This window comes from Gigantopelta aegis, chromosome 12, assembly GCF_016097555.1.
Source record: "Gigantopelta aegis isolate Gae_Host chromosome 12, Gae_host_genome, whole genome shotgun sequence".
NCBI lineage: Eukaryota > Metazoa > Mollusca > Gastropoda > Neomphalida > Peltospiridae > Gigantopelta > Gigantopelta aegis.
In genome coordinates this window covers 23,475,045-23,480,044 of record NC_054710.1, presented here as the reverse complement: position 1 = coordinate 23,480,044, position 5,000 = coordinate 23,475,045, and the positions used below count along the sequence as shown (strand labels likewise).

Below are 5,000 nucleotides of genomic sequence, written 5' to 3'. Positions count from 1 at the left end.
TGTAGCTGACACCTTCATGTAGTATGATCGGCCTGTTGATTGCACCAACTCTGGGGCAAAATACTAGTTTGATCCCTTTCTTTGATGTTACCCGGCCTATTTTATGACTTTTGTTTTCGCTATCGATGTGAAGGTTTATAGGCATTTACTCCATCTGCAAATAAGTTATATTAATAACCGTGGTATCATTGGATAGCTGGATCCAATAGCTTTCCAACGAATAGAAACATTTAATCAACAGTGCATGGTGTATATACGAATACACTTGAAAAGAACCCCTACCCCTCAATGTTTTGGCTTTTTTGTGTGGAAAAAAATGACATTTCGAATGTCTTTGTCAATAACTTTATGTTTATTACCAAGGCCATTATGTGAGCAATAACATGCATATATAGTATGGAAATATCTGTGATTTAGAACGCTATTTACATAAAAAAAACCTAAAGTATACCCCTCATCTCAGAATTTGGTTATTTGGACACTGTGAAGTATGTAGCCATATATTTTCATTAAAACCAAAGCAAAGATTTGCTAAAGTGATCTCAGATACACTGCAGATATATAGCTATCAAAAGCAGGGGAGGTTACACAATTTCAGATTGGAGGGGTGAGTGGCGGGGGGGGGGTGGTGGTTATAGATAATTATTTTGGGAGGGGTGTGTGTGTGTGTGGGGTGCTAATCTACAAAAAACCCCACCTCATTAACATTTAAATTTTAGAGGTGAGTCCCCATATACTACCCCAAAAAGGTGTCACAAAGGGACTAACAAAGAGAGGTCCTGACATTGTTCTGTTTCAGCGACATGAAAAATATGTATAATTTTAGCTGCAAATATTTCAATGGCAAAACGTGGCATTTGTAACTCAGTTAATTTTTCGTTAAATCACTCATGGCTCAGTATGTCGATTTAGATGTATTCATCATCATCCGAGTAGTCAATTATATCATCTTGTGATTCTTCTGTATCTAGTGCAGCACAGAGTCCTTGCCTTCAAAACAGAGAAGTGACATTATGTCATCCGGGAATGGAGTTTTTGTCCACTGAATAGGCATGTCGTCTGTCCAACCATACAACGTTGGGTTTGGAGCATCGAAATCTGCAACAGACGATAATCTCCATATGCGGCACACATAGTTGGCTCTTTTGCAGGGTGATAGCAGAGACAGGTCAACTATTCGTCCGTCTTTGTTGTATTTTCCCTGGAATATTTGCTGTTGTGTGATTTAACGAAAAATGAACTGAGTTGCAAATGCCACGTTTTGCCACTGAAACATTTGCAGCTAAAATTATACATATTTTTTTCATGTCGCTGAAATAGAACTGTTAGGACCTCTCTGTGTTAGTCCCTTTGTGTTTTTGATGTTAGTAACGTTCTAAATTCAAAGATATTACCACAATATATATGCATTTTATTGCTAAAATAATGGCCTTGGTAATAAACATAAAATTATTGACAAAGACTCCAAACTTTTATACTTATAATATCATTCGAAATGGGAATTTTTTCAAAACAAATGCCAAAAAATTGAGGGGTAGGGTTTCTTTTCGAGTGTATTCGTATATACATCATGCATTGTTGATTAAATGTTTCTATTCGTTGGAATGCTATTGTATCGAGCTATCCAATGGTATCACGGTCATTAACTTAACATATTTAGAGATAGAGTAAATGCCTATAAACCTTCACATCGATAGCGAAAACAAAAGTTGTAAAATAGGCCGGATAACATCAAAGAATGGGGTCAAACTAGTATTTTGCCCCAGAGTTGGTGCGATCAACAGGCAGATCATACTACAGAAAGGTGTCAGCTACACAAAAATACCAGTCCCATAAATTCCCCTTTCAGGTGAAACCCTCCTCCATCTACACCTGGACTATAACCGTAAATAAAACGTGTTGAGTGCGTCGTTAAATAAAACATTTCCTTCTATAAACTAGCCCAAGATGCTTTTGCACACACAAACAGACAGGCACATACAATCGCTCTCATATTAGTATTATTTTTTTATATCTAGAGGATACTATTTACCTCCCCCTCTCTCTCTCTCTCTCTCTCTCTCTCTCTCTCTCTCTCTCTCTCTCTCTCTCTCTCTCTCTCTCTCTCTCTCTCTCTCTCTGTCTCTCTCTCTCTCTGACTCGGAAAACTTTTTTTACATGTCTCTGTCCAATAAAGGTTCAGACCATGTCTCTCTCGGATCCGGCCTGATCCGGGGATATCTATCGATCTGTCTATGTGTGTATGTATGTATGTATGTGTGTGTATATATATATATATATATATATATATATATATATATGTGTGTGTGTGTGTGTATGTGTATGTGTGTGTGTGTGTGTGTGTTTGTGTATGTGTGTGTGTATGTGTGCGTGTGTGTATGTGCGTGTGTGTGTATATATATATGTGTGTGTATGTATATGTGCGTGTGTGTATATATATATGCGTGTGTGTGTCTGTGTGTGTGTGTGTGTCTCTGTGTGTATATATATATATGCGTGCGTGTGTCTGTATGTGTGTGCGTGTGTCTGTCTGTGTGTCTGTCTGTGTGTGTGTCTGTATGTGTATGTGTGTCTGTATGTGTGTGTGTATGTGCGTGTGTGTGTGTATCTGTTTCCCCCTCTTTCTGTCGTACACACAGACGCACATACACTATCTATCTATCTGCCTGTCTGTCTGTCTCTCTGTTTATCTGTCTCTCTATGTATGTATGTATGTATATATGGGGGGGGGGGGGGGATCTGGACAAAGGGACGTGTGCCCCCCACTTTGTACGAGCAGCGGTGTTTTTTTTCTATATATTATATATGTAGTTATATATATGTAGTATATGTAGTATAAAAATGTAATATATATATATATATATATATATATATATATATGTACGTGTCTGTGCGACACTGTAATCTAAACAAATAAGATAGATGAATTATTGGAACGAACGAGCATGGAAGGCGCAAGACACTAGGGGTCCGGGGGTCACCTCCCACTCACCCCGGAAATTAAATCTTCAGGTTCTAAAATACCATTTAGTATCCATTTCAGGCAGTTTACATACTTAAAACCAAGAAGAGGATTTTTTGTGTATGTTTGGAGGCGCGAGACGTAGCCTAGTGGTAAAACATTCGCTTGAATGACCGCCAGTGGGCCCATTGGGCTATTTCCCGTTCCAGCCAATGCACCACGACTGGTACATTAAAGGCCGTGGTATGTGTTATCCTATCTGTGGGACAGTGCATATAAAAGATCCCTTGACACATTATAAAAAAAAAATGTAGCGGGCTCACTCTGATAACTGTGTCAGAATTACCAAATGTTTGACATCCAATAGGCGATGGTTAATTAATCAATGTGATCTAGTGGTGTCGTTAAATAAAACAAACCTTTTTATACCATAACGGTTCATCGATTATTTGCTCATAAGTCTCAATTTTTACATTTTGTCCTAATTCTTTCCAAATTTACAAGACGTCTATCCAACTGCCCCCTTGCCACCCCCATCCCCACCCCACTCCCTCGCGCTAGCTACGACCTTGGAATGCACCAAAGACGTCTATTTGTTCTGGGTGAACGGTGGTTGCTCAACAAAAACATTTCTCATAAACGGTCCCCCCACTTTTCTTCAGCAATTGACGACCATGCCAATTGGCACCGGGCAGTAACGTATCACCTAACGTACACCCCATATTTGCCGTGTTGACATCGCATGCATAGCTTCCTAAACGCCCACTAATTAGGAAAGGTATAGTTGTTTTACCTAAATGTTTAGGGAATGGGATGTAATAAAATAGCACTTATGTCTATATCACAATCGTATGGCTACTCACTCTGAACAGTAATTGTTACGCTGTTACTTGCGATGTTTGAAGTTCTGCACTGCCATGGTCCTGCGTCTTGTATATTCGCACCTTTTATTATCATCTCGTAATATTTCGAATAATAATCGTAACGATTTGTGTGTGTACCACAAATACAATCATAGCCTGCATTGTTTGGAGTATCTATTCTCCAACATTTTGAGCCTTGTTGTTGTATCTGACATATTGAACGTTGCTGTCCAGCTGATCCTCGTTCAAAGTATATGATGGTATTCAGGTTCCGTGCGTTATCCACACGACATGTTAGTTTTACTCGATCGCCTTCATTCACAACATATCTGTCTGCAGATAACATTCCTGGAGATAAACATAAAAACAACAAATAAATAAACATTGACACAAAACAACGAATAACGAAACAAACCAATACACAGTTGATATTTACGATAGGCGAAGGTAAAGTTACTATTTCGCAAAGAAGACACACTTATATCGCAGAACGTTTCGTAAACACACATAGGCATCTCAAAACAGGAGAAACAAATTATAAACTAACCCAACATGTGTTTGCACGCACGCACACACACACACACACACACACGGAGTTACTCGATCGCCTTCCTTCACAACATAGCTGTCTGCAGATAACTCAAGATGGATGCCTGGAAATATATATAAATACAACAAATAAACAGTGACACTAATCAACGAATAACGTGGCAAACCATTACACAGTTGATATAGCGATAGTCGAAAGTAACATGATTATTTCGCAAAAAGCCCCACTTATATCGCAGAACGTTTCTTAAACACATGCGCTTGTTAAAAACTAACCCAAAATGTGTTTGCACACAAAGACACAAACGCACACACAATAGCTCTCATCAACTCAGAAATATTTTTTTGTTACATGCCTCTGTCCAATAAAGGTTCAGACCACGTCTCCCTCGGATCCGGTCGTGGCCATCGGCCTGATTCGGGGGATATCTATCTATCTATCTGTCTGTTGGTCTGTCTGTATGTCTGTCTATCTGTCTGTCTGTTTCTCTCGTATTCACAGACGCAAATACACTATCTCTATCACAAACAAATACATCTATACACACAAACATAATCGGGCAGACGCACCACCAAATAAACTCACAAGCGCGCGCCATTGGTTTAAGGTTTTATATAATTTTAAC

The 5,000-nt window shown here is 38.9% G+C and overlaps 2 long non-coding RNA genes across 2 annotated transcripts in view; one reads left to right on the top strand and one right to left on the bottom strand.

Annotated features, from left to right (window-relative positions):
- The window catches only part of LOC121386207, a 44,458-nt gene that overhangs the window by 7,917 nt on the left and 31,541 nt on the right, over positions 1 to 5,000 (top strand). The window lies entirely within an intron of this gene.
- Positions 3,531 to 5,000, bottom strand: part of LOC121386206 — a 14,045-nt gene continuing 12,575 nt past the window's right edge. The window contains exon 3 of the long non-coding RNA XR_005959607.1: positions 3,531 to 4,173. This is a non-coding gene — a long non-coding RNA (uncharacterized LOC121386206). The remainder of the gene's footprint in view (positions 4,174 to 5,000) is intronic.